We start from the raw sequence: 15,860 nt of genomic DNA on the forward strand, positions 1-15,860 counted from the left end.
AGACACACTGCATAAGGGCATTGGGTTACCTAGAAGGAAGAAAAAGTTCACACATGATTGATCTACAATCCCATGAGGGGCAAAGGAAGAACAAATAAATACAGATCTCCCTGGTTAATGAAAAAGACACAGAGAAAAGGAAAACGAAAGCAAACAAAAAAATCTGCTTATGACAATTTGGAGGCTATAAATTCCAATGAAAATCAATCTGTTTACAAAGCTATCAGAAGTGAAAATAAATGAGAGGGAAAAAAAACTCAAGACAAAACTTTAGCTACCTACACAAATGTGAATCCAAAAGTGATTTATAGCCATATAAGTGAGAAAAAGGTAGTGGCTGGAGCAGTGGGATTTATTAAGGAAAGTAAAAGGAACTTGTGAATAGATTTTATGGGCATTATTTAGTTACTAAATGATTTATTTTCACCTGTCTGCTCCAGGGAAGAGTACTTCCAAACTAATAATGAAGGAGATAGTTGAGATATTATTACATTATTGGTTGTCTATTGTTTTTGGTGTTCTTCCTCCACATTGGTGAGACCCGTCGTAAATTGGGGGACGCTTTGGCGAGCACCTCCGCTCCATCAGCCCAAAGTGGAACTTCCCAATGGCCAAACTTTTAAATTCTGATTCTCAAACCCATTCCACCATGTGTCTCCACAGCCTCCTCTTGTGCCAAGATGTGGGCACCCTCAGAGTAGAGGAGCAACCCCTTATATTCCATCTGGGTAGTCTCCAACCTGATGGCATGAACATTGATTTCTCCTTCCAGTAAAAAAAAATTCTCTTCTCCCCTCTTCTTCTATTCCCCATTCTGGCCTCTTACCTCTTCTCACTTGCCTATCACCTTCCCCTAGATCCCCTCTTCCTCACTTTTCTCCTATGGCCCATTCTCCTCCCCTAACAGATTCCTTCTTCTCTAGCCCTTTACCTTTCCCACCCACCTGGCTTCACGTATCACCTTATAGCTAGCCTCCTTCCCCTCCCCCCAACTTTTTATTTTGGTGCCATTCCCCTTCCTTTCCGGTCCTGAAGAAGGGTCTCAGCCCAAAATGTTGACTATTTGTTCATTTCCATGGATTCTCCCTGCTGAGTTTCTCCAGCATTTTGTGTGTGTTGCTTTGGATTTCCATCTTCGGCAGACTTCCTTGTGTTTATAGTTGAGATACTAGATACATTACAATTTGATAGGGCGGAGGAAGACTTGGCTGAATTTAAAGTTGGTAATTTACCACAGGCTGCATCCAAACATTTAGATGGAAGTATCTGAGGAGGGGCATTGATTATGTTTATCCAATGTTCTCTGGATATGAATTGGGTCACATGAGGGAGAAAGGGTAGTTCCAAAAACTGCAGGCCAGCCAGTTTAACGTCAGTCTTGGGAAAGCTTGTAAATACATTGATCTGGTACAATATTACTAGTCAGCTGGAGGAAAATGAATTAATCGGGGGTTTTGTGGCCGCTATTATGTGCCATGTCGGATGACTTGGGCAGTCATGGTCTTTCCATGACCATGATTGTTCTTAGTAAATTTTCTACACAAGTGGTTTGCTATCGGCCTCTTCTGGGCAGTGCCTTTACAAGATGGGTGACCCCAGCTATTATCAATACTCTTCAGAGCTGGTGTCAGTGGTTGCATAACCAGGACTTGTGATATGCACAAGCAGCTCGTACGACCATCCACCACCTGCTCCCATGGCTTCATGTGACTCTGATTGGCAGGGAGGGGTGGCTAAACAGATAGTACATGTTGTGTATTTGATATTTTAATAATATTTGAGTAATCTTGCATATCTATTGTTTGATTAACTATTCTTATTTGTTTAAAAATATGTTAATTGCATACGTCATCACGCTACCACGTGATACGTGTGCACCTCCTTAAAGTAAATTCCGAGCTAACACCTGTATTTCGGACGTTACAAAACATACCATTAGTGACATGGTATTTTAAAACATACCCAAGATGGCTACTGAGCTGTTAAAGCGGAGCGAGAAGTTAGAACTGAAAAATAACACCTCAAGGGTGTTAAGGGCACCCCAGCAGGTGGTGAGATGGTCAAGTTGAAAACAAAAACAGCCAGCATGTGAAGACGGTTGAGTTTTAAAAACAACGGCGTTCTTCGGAAGGGAAGACACGATCCAATTTTTTAAAAAGAAAGCTCAGAAAACTGAAGAACACATGGTTCATAAAGACTGAGTAACAGGTGATAATAATCATTTAAAAAATCAGAAATGACTGGTTACATCAGAAAGATTGATGAGTTTGATTACACAACGGGTAATTGGCTCATGTATAAATATGAGAAGGTCTGTGGATACTGGAAATCCAGAGCAACACACACAAAATGCTGGAGGAATTCAGCAGGCCAGAAAGCATCTATGGAAAAGAATAAACAGTCGATGTTTCAGACCGGGACTCTTCAACCAGACTCAGCACAAAACGTTAACATGAGGAAATCTGCAGATGCTGGAGATTCAAGCAACACACGCAAAATGCTGGTGGAACATAGCAGGCCAGGCAGCATCTATAGGAAAAGGTACAAGAAATGCCACTTGTATCTCTTCCTATAGATGCTGCGTTCCACCAGCATTTTGTGTGTCAGCACGAAACGTTGACTGTTTACTCTTTTCCGTAGATGCAGCATTTTGTATGTTTCAATTGGGTCACGTATGCTGAGTTATTGGAACAGTATTTTGAAGCAGAGGAAATTGCTAATAAGAAGTGAGTGCCAATTTTGCTGTGCATGAGGTGTAAAGTCATACAGTTTGCTTCGAAGTTTGACTGCTACAACCAAACTTGCAGAAATGAGCTTTCCTGGTACTGTCAACGTAATGCAGGAGCGAATGAACTCTTCCCAGGCTTCCAGATTGATACAGCTATCGATTATAACCAACGTGTCAATGGCAAACTCTGCCATCTTCTTCAGGGATGATGTCTGGGTAAATCTGGTCCGGTGCTATTTACACCCTTTTATTCCATCCCTTCTGATTGGTTAGTCCTCATCCAATCAGGTTTCCACTCTCCCACCTTGTTTATAATAGAATTCCAGTTCTTACTTACAGCGAGACCTTCGTCCTTGTTAAAATTCTTTTCCTCAAGTTTTATTTCAATGGCTTCCTCTACCAGGCAGTTCCAAAAGCCACTGGCACGGCACAGTAGTTTTGTGCTATCTAAGTCAATCCCATGCCCATCATGAATGCAATGTTCTGCTACTGGCGATTTCTCCAGGAGCCCAAACGGATACACCTCCTGTGAAAATTATCAACAATAATGAACAAATGGATAGAATTGCCATGGGGTTGCCCTTGTCACCGGCTGAGTTCATCACCCTTACACCCCAAATGTTTCTTCAGGCACATTGATGACACCTTCATAGTGTGGCCTCATGGACTCCAGGCACTCCAACAGTTCCAGGACCATCTGAACAGTATACATCCAAACAAGCAATTTTCAATGTAAATAGAGAAGAATGGTTGCTTCCCATTCCTGGACATTCTAATATGATGGAAACAAGATGGTAGCCTCAGGCATGGTGTCTATCGGAAATCCACTCACACAGACTTATACCTCAACAATAACAGCCACCGTCACACCTTCCAACATAGAGTGGTTCTTTCTACTTTGATTAAGCGTGCAAAAACTATTTCAGACCTGGAGAGTCTTCCCGAGGAAAGAAGATGATTACACACAACATTCCCACAGAATGGCTACAAGGTGAAGCAAATCAATCGGGCCCTTAAAAGGGCTGACAGAAAAACCAGGAAATCTAAAATCGAGGAGGAAATCGTCACTACTGCTGGTCTTCCCTATATTTCCACGGTTTCTGGAAGGATCACCAGGACCTTGAAGAAATACCGGATTAATACCATACACAAACCCGTAAGGCTTAAGCGGGTCAAAGGTGACCTGGGATTCAGGTCAGCTGGTGTTTACAAGACTCCCTGTGAATGTGGAGCAGGCTATATTGGCCAGACAGGGCACACGGTGGAAACCCGCATCAAGGAGCACAGGAGGTGTATATGTTTGCCCATGCAACATCCCTGAAGAAGTTGGCAGAGTTTGGCATCAGAACATTGGTCATAATTGATACCTGTACCCAGCTGGAAGCCCGAGAAGAGTTTATTCGTCATAAACGCCAGAAAAGCACTAGATCCTTTTTTTTAATGCGGCAACATTTAGAATCAAAGTCATTGTTAATTGCTGAATGCTTTAGGTTTCATTAACTGAATCAAAAAGAAGGGGGAATCCATTTCCACATATGTGACTGAACTAAAGAGATGGTCTGAGCATTGACATTTTGATGATAGTCTTAATGATACACTAGGAGATTGTTTAGTTTGTAGAATCTTAATAGAGAGCATTCAAAATCAGCTCCTAACTGAGTCACAGCTCATGTTTGAAAGAGCAGTTGAAATCACTGTTTCAATGGAAATCGCAGACAGAGACACAATTGAGTTGCAGTCTGGAATGAAAGTGAGCGTGAACGAAATTGCAGTGTCTAAACTGAAACCAGCCTGGCCGAACAAATTATGTAACCATTGAAGCAGGGGTTCTCACACACCAAACAACCGCAGATTTAACGGTGAAACTTGCAGAAAAATGCAACAGAGGTGACCTGCAGGCGAGTGGCAATTTTATGTATGGTACTGCACTGCTGCTACTATAAAATACAGCAGATTTCATGACATGTGAGTGATGATAAACCTGATTTTTGATATGGGTCTCTATTGTGAACTGAGAGTGGGAAGGGGGCAGGGAGAGGGGAATTAGTTTTGGGGAAAGGGGAAGGAAGCGAGAAACACCAGAGAGACATTCTGTAATGATCAATAAAACAATTGTTTGGAATCAAATGACTTTGCCTGGTGTTTCAGGGCTGGGTGTGTCTGCACCCACGTCACCCTCCTGCCCCTTCTCTGCCACCTGTCCCACACCCCTGCCATGCAATCAACCCTAGCCACTCCCAATATCCTTTGCTCTTGCCAGAATTACAGATTCACTCTCTGCTCTATATTGACAAATACAGCTACTGTGCAAAAGTCTTAGACACCATGTCAGTGGCATACCAGATGACAATGAAATCAATCAGCATGTCTTCCATGGTGCATCTGTAGAAATTGCGTAAGTCAAATCTCTAATGAAATATAGCCATATTTTCCTCTTCATAAATTTCATCAATATCTTGGGCCCAGGATGGATCTTCAGAGATATTGCAATGTGAACTTTCAAGAACAATTTATGGCTTTGAAGAAAGAAACACAGATTCGGAGGGCAATGATGTATTTTATCAGACGTGTGGAGGAAACTTTTCAGATGTTCAATATTCAGGATTGTTTAGTGCCATTTCCAGTAATAATTGTTACACCAGACCCAATGCAGCTCAAAAAACACACTAAGATAAAGAACATATTAATAAAAAAAAATGAAAACACAATAAATAAGATAGTTTATGTAGATAGAATTTTTTATATGTACATAAAGTGACTAGGTGCAGGAGTGTCTGTACATTCAGTGACTGACTGGAAGTAATAAAGTAGTGATGGTTGGGGGTGTGGAGGGGTGGGTTAGTGAGTTGAGGTGTTGACCAGCCTTACTGCTTGGAGAAAGTAACTGCTGAGCTTTGTGGTTTTGGTGTGGATGCTATGTACTCTGTGGATGCTTGATGTGGAGTGGGAAAAAAGACCATAAGCAGGGTTAGTGGTGTAATGTATAGATCTATCTCCCTTAGAGCAATAACCAACCCCCCCCCCCAACACTATGTACTCATCAGTTATCTGCGTTTGCTCTGTTGTCTACTCATGTGCATTGCTCTCTCTGGCTCTCTTCTCTCTCTCTTCCCTCTCTCCTTTCTCTCCTCTCTCTCTTGTTGCAATGTAAAACAGAATCAGACAACATAGAGTCTGACAAAGGTGAACTGTCATGCCTAGAACTGCGTAGTATTACTGAAGAAGATCACAATATAATATGGTTCACAATAGATGTGTCTGGTGTAAAATAGAAAATGGAGCTGGATGTGGGGTCAGCTTTGTCCATAATTCCAGAGGCTGACTACAACGGACTGTTTTCTAAGATACTATTAGAGAAGACCTTAGTGATGCTAAGGACATACAGTACAGTACAGAAAAAGTGTTTCCCAAAGGCAAACTGAAACTAAGTGTGCCAAATACAACAGTTAGAGATTGTATTGAAAAGTGGAGGGCCGGCACTTTTCGGAGGTGAATCGTTGTTGAGAAAAATCCAGCAAGACTGGCACTCAGACAAAGCTCTCACTGTGACATCAACAGGCAAAGGCAGCCCAAATGGTAGCACTAACTAGGGACTGGCACAGCTGCTTAATGTGAATGAGGAGGTGTTTGAGAAGGGATTGGTAAGCTCAAAGGCATGAAGGCCAGAATTGAACTGGATGAAACATCAAGATTCCATAAAGCCAGTCCAGTGCCGTACACACTACATCCTAAAGCGAATGCTGAACTTGAGAGCTTGCAGGCGGCTGGAATTCTCTCCAAGGTTGAGTGGAGCGACTGGGCCACAACAATTGTCCCAGTGATCAAGAAAGGGAAGGCCAGAGCCTTTTCCATATGTGAGGTTTTCAAGGTGAGCATCAACTGCTGCGTACTGTGCAGCATCCCCTGCCATGAATAGAAGACATTTTTGCATCTTTGGCAGACAGGGAGAGGTTTTCAAAGATGAACTTGTCACAAGTCTATCTGCAAATGGAGATTGAGGAGTCAAGTAGGAAGTTAAACACAATCAACACTCACAACGGACGATTCCAGTATAATTAACTCGTCTTTGGCGTCGCCTCAGCTCCAGCAATTTGGCAAAGAGCAATGGACCAAGTGCTCCAAGGTATCCCAGCAACACAATGTTACCCTGGTGTCATTATTGTGACAGGCAAGAATGATGAAGAGCACCCCCAAAACCTGGTAAAGTGCTTACCAGGCTGAGTGAGTATGCTCTGCGTGCAAAGAGAGAGAAATGTGAGTTTTTCAAGAATGAAATATCCTGTTGTGGACATTTCATTGACAAGCAGAGCTTACATAAGTTACAAGAGAATATTGAAGCAATGCTACAGGCATCCAAACCGGAAAATGTGTCACAACTCAGGTCATACCTGAGCCTTGTAAACTACTATCACTGGTTCCTCCCAAACATTGATACAGTGCTGTACCCATTGAATGCACTGTTACAGACAGGAGCAAAGTGGAAATGGTCAGAAAGATGTGAAGCAGCATTCAAGGAAACAAAGAGACTTATAACATCCAATTAACTGCTCACCCATCCCTGCCCATCAGACTTGCATTCGATGCGTCCCCTTATGACATTGGAGCCATTTTGTCAGACATTATGAAAGATGGTCTGAATGTCCAAATTGCATTTGTTTCAAGTTCATAACAAGTGCAGAATACAACTACGCACAGATTGACTGAGAGGCCCTTAGTCTAGTATGGGGAATAAAGAAGTTTCACCACTACCTCTATGGACAAAAGCTTAGCTAGGGAGAGATCACCAACTTCTTGTGTCCATTTTCAATGCCAGAAAGGGAATTCCAGTGATGATTGCTACCCAATTACAAGATTTGGCACTACTCCCAGGAGTCCATTCTTATGATATAGAGTTCAAGGGTACCAAACAACTCAGCAATGTTGACGGCTTGTTACGTCTTCCACCGTTGGCAACCGAAGAAGAAAAGTCTTCATTCTGTGACCCCGCAGAAGATTTCCATACTGCATTGGTGGACCAGCTGCTGGTCTGAAATACAAAGGGAAACAAGGAAAGACCTAACATTGTCAAAAGTCTATGAAATCACCATGCAAGGATGGCCAGTTCTTGCTAACCCTATGTTTCCAAAATTCTCAGTGAGATGAGGCCAGTTGTTGGTATGTCAAAGAATGCTGATGTGTGGATCTCGTGTTGTGGTTCCCTCTGAGTGTTAGAAAATGTGCATGAAGGACAGTTGGACACAGTCAAGATGAAGAGTCTCGCCCGGAGCTCCCTGTGGTGGACAGGAATAGATAAACAGATTGACGTCTTGGCATAAACTGTTCGGGGTGCCAAGAAGTTCAAAATGCACCCCCATCAGGCACCGTTACATCCATGGGAGTGGTTATCATTATCGAATACTTATTCAAAGTGGCTGGAGGTTTTACCAATGAAATCAACCACTTCAGCAAAGACTGTCTCCAGTCTGAGAACTATTTTGCCAGAAATGGCTTACCAGAACAAATTGTGAGTGACAATGGACCACAATGCACATCAGAAGAATTCCAACTGTTTGTGAAGAAAAATAGCATCAGACACTTCAAGTCCTTACCACTCAGCAATGAAACAGTTCGCTGAAAGGTTTGTCAAAACCTTCAAAAAGTCCATTAAAATGATGGACAAGGGCATTTCTCTACAGCACAATGTAGACAAATTTCCTTTCTGCGTATCGGAACTCTGTTCATGTGACTGCATATCAAACATCTGCAATGTTGTTCACGAGCAGGAATCTGAGATCTCACATAGACCTCTTGATACCAGATCTACAGAGGGAAGTACAGAATAATCAGTTCAGCCAGATGCCAAGTGAAGCTGTAAGGAGCTTTGATATTGGACAGGAAGTCCTAGTGCGTGATTACTGAGAAGAAAAGTGGATACCTGGTAGGATGGCTACAAGAACCGGACCACTAATGCACACAGCGGGTGTTAGAGATCAGACACGAAGATGTTATGTGGACCAGATACTGGATGCTCAACTGAAGAACACACCTGAGTTGATAGCATCCAAAAAGACGACCATATTACAGTCACCGGACTTGCCTCTCAGTGATGATCATGTCCCTGACAGCAACGTGACACAGGAAACTGAGAGCATTGTCTCAGACAAGACACCTATCAAACCCAATGCACTCCACAGGTCCAGAGGCGTGATGAGAACATTATCGTTGAGGAGACACCTGTGAAACCTATGGCACTCCAGAGGTCAGGAGGAACTATCCTGAAAGAAACAGAGCGCCACCCAATAGACCTAACCTTTAGAACTGTGAAGTTAGTTACAAACTGTTATTGTGAAAGCATGAGTATTTGGAATGTGGGTTTATGAAAGAGAAATTGAATGTTTTCTACATACTGTATACAGTTTTATGTTGCATTAATTTAAAGGGAAGTGTAATGTATGAATCTATCTCTTTTAGAGCAATAATCCCCCCACCCTGTATTGACCTGATGTCTACAAATGTGCTGCTGTCCACACATGTACATTGTTCACTTCCTCCCTCTCTCTCTCGCTAAAATGTGAATACACCAGTTAAAGCCATCTCCCTCATGCATGCTTTTATTTAATTGATATGTAGTTGTGCACAGACACAACAGGTGGGATCCTTCATGGTACAGATGGTTTTTTCCCAGCATCTTTCTGCACATGCATTTCGTGGTAGCCTTAATGATACTGTCACACTACATCTTTGGACCCAAGCACAGGATCACACAGACACTCGAAAAGGTTAAAGAAAACTGGGAATTTTATTAAGAAAGGAGAGAAAGACAAACAGTAGAACTTACAAGGATCATTCAGAATAACAGCCAGAAATTTTCTAGGCAAGGATCAGGACAACCAAGCCAATGAGGGGTTAGCACTGCCCCTTTAAATACACTCCAGGGCACGAAAGAATCTGTGCCCAGCTAATAAAACCCCAAACTAATTACAACTAAACAAGTAACTATTCTAGTAAGAGACACAAGTCCAAGGATAATTTAACTGGAGACCTGCAAAGCCTCGAGGAGAATTAATTGGAAATGATCAAGGACAATAGCAACTTAAAGTGTAAACTAGAGAAGACCTGACAATAACACATAAAAACCCAACGTGCAATAATACAGATAATTATAATTGATAATGCAAAAAATGCAAAATGCAAAAAATAAAACAACAGCTAAAAGCTCAGAGCCCTCAGAAAACTCTACAGAGGACCCAGTTCATGACAGATAGTTCTCAGCGTGCTATATTTATTCATTATTGGTCTCTAGGCAGAGTTGACCACTGGTAAGTGCCCTTGAGAATTGGCGATAAGCTACCACCTTAAACTTTCCATTCCTTTGTTGTGAAGATCTTAAACTGCTCCAGTCCTTTTTTGTGGAGATCTTGAACTGTTTTTGTGAAGATACCCCCACAGAGGATAAGGAATTCCAGGGCTTTAGTCCCAACCATGACGAAAGACCAACAACGTGTTTGCGAATCAGGATAATGTGAGACTGCAGTTAGTGAAGCTCCCTTCATCTCCTGCCTCTGTCCTTGTGGCAGATGCCATGGATTTGGAAACACACATCAAAGTTGCTGGTGAACGCAGCAGGCCAGGCAGCATCTCTAGGAAGAGGTACAGTTGACGTTTCGGGCCGAGACCCTTCGTCAGGACTTCTCTAACTTTCGCTAATGCCCCACCTCCCTCTCGTACCCCATCTGTTATTTATTTATATACACACATTCTTTCTCTCTCTCTCTCATTTTTCTCCCTCTGTCCCTCTGACTATACCCGTTGCTCATCCTCTGGGTTTTTTCTCCCCCTACCCCCTTTTCCTTCTCCCTGGGCCTCCTGTCCCATGATCCTCTCGTATCCCTTTTGCCAATCACCTGTCCAGCTCTTGGCTCCATCCCTCCCCCTCCTGTCTTCTCCTATCATTTTGGATCTCCCCCTCCCCCTCCCACTTTCAAATCTCTTACTAGTTCTTCTTTCAATTAGTCCTGACGAAGGGTCTCGGCCAGAAACGTCGACTGTACCTCTTCCTAGAGATGCTGCCTGGCCTGCTGCGTTCACCAGCAACTTTGATGTGTGTTGCTTGAATTTACAGCATCTGCAGAATTCCTCGTGTTTATGGATTTGGAAAGTTCGATTGGAATTGCTTGAGTGAGTAACTGCAGTCTGTTTTGTTGGCGGTATCAGCGTAGCAATTGAGTGCCACTACTGGAGAGAAGGAATGTTTAGGGTAGTTAATAGTGGAGTATTCTGTCCTGGAAGCATTCTACCCATGGAGGTTGGATGAAACAAAATACACAAGGATGTTGAACAAAGTATGCAGCTCTAAGTGTTTCAGATTTTTTCTAGAGAAAAATACTAAAAGCTTCTTGGTGTTATAATTTCAAAGGACCTGTCCTGGGTCCAGCACTTAAGTGCAATTACGAAGAAAGCACAGCTGTGCCTCTACTTCCTTAGGAGTTTCGGCATGACATCTAAAACATTTACAAACTTCTATAGATGTATAGTGGACAGTATATTGACTGGCTGCATCACAGCCTGGTATGGAAACACCAATGCCTTTGAATGGAAAGTCCTACAAGAAGTAATGGATGCAGCCCAGTCCATCATGGGTAAAGCCTTCTGCATCATTGAGCACATCTACACGGAGCGCTATCACAGGGAAGGAGCATCCATCATCTGGGACCTCCACCACACAGGCCATGTTCTTTTCTCACTGCTGCCATTAGGAAGGAGGGACAGGAGCCTCAGAACCCACACCACCAGGTTCAGGAACAGTTATTACCCCTCAACCATCAGGCTCTTGAACCAGAGGAGATAACTTCACTTAACTTCACTTGCCCCATCACTGAACTGTTCCCTCACCTAATGGACTCACTTTCAAGGACTCTTCATCTCATGTTTTTGATTTTTATTGCTTATTTACTTATTATTATTTTGGTTCTTTCTTTTTGTATTTGCCCAGTTAGTTGTCTTTTTCACACTGGTTGCCTGCTCTGTTGGTGCATTCTTTCATTGATTCTATTATGGTTATTGGATTTATCATGTCTGCCCACAAGAAAATGAATCTCAGGGTTGTATATGGTGCCATTTATGTAATTTGATAATAAATTTACTTTGAACTTTGAACATTAGAAGCCATTCATGTTTATGTAAATGATGATGACGAGGTCTCCATTGGTCAGGTTCAACCATGGATGTTGAATCCTAGCTGTCCAGATTACGTATGTCAGGGCAGTACGATATGGAGAGCAAGCGGTTGCCCGTGTAGCAAGCTCTCCATCTTCATGCAGCTGGTGAACCCAAAGGAACGGCAGAGACCGATACAGTTTGGCACCAGCAACATCGCTGGATTTGCCAGTTAGTGTTGAACTCAACACAAGACTGCCTTTGGGACTCCAGCTCCCGATTTTCCCTTGGGGCTTACTCCTGAAGCCTTCCCCATGAATGGGTATAGCTGCAAGGCAGTGGAGGTCTGAGATCAGAGTTTTCCTTCTCCTAGATGAACTGCCAACTATGGCTGGGTGCCCCCATCTGCCCGAAATGACACCCACCTTCTCCTGTCAGTAAATATGCTTCCACCGGGCTTAGTAACTAAGCCACATGTGAAGGCTAGGAGCTAGACTTCATTCCAGAGGCTAATTGACATGCATGCAATTGGCAGCATTTAATAGTTAGTGGGAGCTTATCCCCACTACCACCCCCTGCTATAACAAACTAAAGGAGCCTGTGAAAATGAGAGACTGTTTATTATGATGGCACTAGGAACCCATTTTCAGATCTAGTGATTGCACATCATAGTTGATTAATAAAGCAGTAAGAAATTAAATTTTCATCCATATGTACAAAACCCAAAGCATTCACCTACAAAGTATAGGGTGTTTGTAACTGAAGAATGATAGGCAGTCCCAGGTTACATAAAGGTTCCATTCCTGAGGACTGCCTGTAAGCTGATTTCTTCATGAATTAGAAATGTCTGTTTTCTAGTCTAACCCATATTGTACAGCTCCACACACACTCTATCATTCCCTTGAATAATCACCCAGGCAATACCTATAATTAAACTGATTGGATATATACCCAACCTAATCATTCATTGATACCATGATTTTGCTAGTTTGAAAAATGTATTAAAAATGTCTGTGAGAATTTGAGTAAAGTTGGATTTCCATAAATTATTTTTTGAGATAAGTGCTTTTATCGTCAAAGTATGTATACATTATATAACCTTGAGATTCATCTCCTAACCTTCCTTCTCGCCTGGTTTCACCTGTCACCTGCCAGCTTGTACTCCTTTCCCTCCACCTTCTTATCTGGCTTCTTCCCCCTTTCTTTCCTGTCCCGATGAAGGGTCTTGGCCAGAAATGTTGACTGTTTATTCCCTTCCACAGATGCTGCTTAACCTGCTGAGTTCCTCCAGCATTTTCTAGTGTTCTATTTTTGTCACGAAACAAGAAAGGCCCAGAAGAACCCATTTTTAAAAAAAAAAACAAGACCGTTGAACACACAGTGTGCAGAGAGAGACAAATAAACAAATCTGATAAACAAATAGCGTTCTGAACTAAAGTCCACAAAGAAAACTTACCAACCGGTACAGCTTTGGAAACCAGAGCACCTGGAGGAAACTCATGCTGTCATGGGGAGAATGTACAAACTCCTTACAGGCAGTGGCAGGAAATAAACCTGGATCTCTGGTACTGAAAAACGCTATGCTAACCACCACGCTATTGTGCTGCTCCAAAATCAGGTCATTCATATCCTGGGAAGTCCCTGTAAAGTTGATTGTTCATTTATCTCACTCAGCTTGGCTAAACCAAACCAAAATAAAAGTATGATAAATACATCCTATTTCTGATGTGCTACTGCCTTAGGGGTAAAACAAATATCCATCAGGTGAAAGATTTGACTCAAAATGTGAATTCTTTCATCAACCGATCTTCAACTAGAAAAGTCATCGCAACAAACACTGGGGGTGGGGACCAATATATGGCAAAAAATGCAGGTCAGATTAGTGTAAAAACAACAAAAATAGAACACTAGATGAAAATACAAACAACACACACGCAATGCTGGAGGAACTCGGCAGGTCAGGCAACATCTATTGAAGGGAATAAACAGTTGACGTTTCAGGCCGAGATCCTCCACCAGGACTGGAAAGGAAGGGGTCAGAAATTAGAATAAGATGGTGGGGAAGGGGATGGAGTACAAACTGGCAGGTGATAGGTGAGATCAGGAGAGGAGGAAGGTGAGTGAGTGGTGGGGGGAGGGGAATGAAGCAAGAAGCTAGAAAGTGATAGGTGGAAGAGGTATAGGGCTGAAGAAGAAGGCATCTGATAGGAGAGGAGAGTGGATCAAAGGAGAAAAGGAAGGAGGAGGGATACCAGAGAGAGGTGATGGGCAGGTGAGGAGAAGAGAAGAGGTAAAAGGGGCGCCAGATGGAGAATAGAAAAAGAGGGAAGGGAGAGGGGGAAGAAATTACTGAAAATTAAACAAATTGTTGTTTGTGCTGCTCTGGGATTCCAGCATCTGCAGAATCCTCTTTGTCTGTGAAAATACAGATGACCATTAACACTCACCAAGTGAGAATTGTCATCTTAAATTTAATGAAAGAAAATTACCTTTTTGGTCAAATACAAAATCCATAATCTCCTAAATGACACGTGACTGGAAAACACAGAATGAACCCACTGTGAAAAGTGGTGAAACACCTCACAGGAGGTGAACAGACATGCAGAATGCAATACACTAGACTCAGATGTGGCAAAGGTAACCAAGTTCACACTACATTTACCCGGCAGCACAACACCACACAGAACATTTTTTTTTCATAATGGACACCGTCTGGACACTTGAAAAGTCAGTGTCTCGACAATGAAGGGTAAGCTATTTGTCCGTATAAATTTTGACCTTGACCACACAGCCTTCAATGACAAGCGGTTGAAAGGCAAATGCACCTATTGCTTCCAAAGAAAAATACAGCCTATGGAAAATGTTCTGTGTGGAAGGGGTTTCTTCTTTTATGTTACTGTGTATGGTAATTAAAATGGCTTCTTCGTTATGTTACATGCTGAGAAAGTCTCTAGCTAGCAGCTTTCTTGGGTTATAACAGATAGTAGAGTACTATGAACCAATGGGTGTCCATGGTATTCTTTCTTGGGGTGATATGCTGTCTCATACGGCTGGGAACCAGGGGCTTTTGGCGGGGAGTTGGAGGAGAGACCGTGAGGACGACGGACGTGCAGGGAAAGCTCAGATTGATCACTCCGGGTGGTCCCGAGCTGCGAGTCGACGGGGTCAGAGTGGTCCTGAAGAGGTCCCCGAGCTCCAACGTGTGCACGAAGGAATTGAACTTTGATAAGTCTGGCGCCTTTTCCATTCCTTTTTCTGTATTGAACTTCTATTAATCTCATAGACTTAGTAATATCTATAAAGTGTATTTGGTAAAACGTACACTATGTGCTGGCTGATGACTGATGTTTGAAGCTGAATCAGGTGGCAGTTGTACAGCAACCAACGTAACTGGGAGACCAGGTGGGCGGCGGATGGGGTTTCCCCGAGATAAATACGAGTCAATATAGCTGAGCATTACATGTGGAAGGCAACCCAATGAACAGAGGGTGGACTATTTTAAAGATGATTTACCTGTAAGAAATCCCATATTTTACTTTGATTATTATTTTTAATAATAATTAGCATGCTTGTCTCTTCTTAATGTTTCAAATTTGTGTTTTTTAATTATATTGCAATGTGAACAGTTTGGGTGATTCCTGGCTTCCAAAATTCGGTGTCCTATATCAAAGCCATCAAAGAAGATCACCAACGCAAGAGATTCTGCGGATGCTGGAAATCTAAAGCAACACACACAAAATGCTGAAGGTACTCAGCAGGTCAAGCAGCATCAATGGAGAGAAATGAAGAGAACATTTCAGGTTGAGATCCTTCACCAGGACTTCATCAAAGACCATTCAACAAAGGAGGTCTTTCTTTATTGCCGTGTTGTAGAATTCAGTGGAGCTCAAATGCTGGTCCTGTAGATGTTCTTGCTGAAAGTGTACTGCTGTAGGTCAAGACTAGAAGAAGAGCAACGGTTGCCATCCAAGTTGGGTATGTCACCAGGCAAAGGCTT

The sequence above is a fragment of the Mobula hypostoma genome, chromosome 15 (genome assembly GCF_963921235.1).
Source record: "Mobula hypostoma chromosome 15, sMobHyp1.1, whole genome shotgun sequence".
Taxonomy (NCBI): domain Eukaryota; kingdom Metazoa; phylum Chordata; class Chondrichthyes; order Myliobatiformes; family Myliobatidae; genus Mobula; species Mobula hypostoma.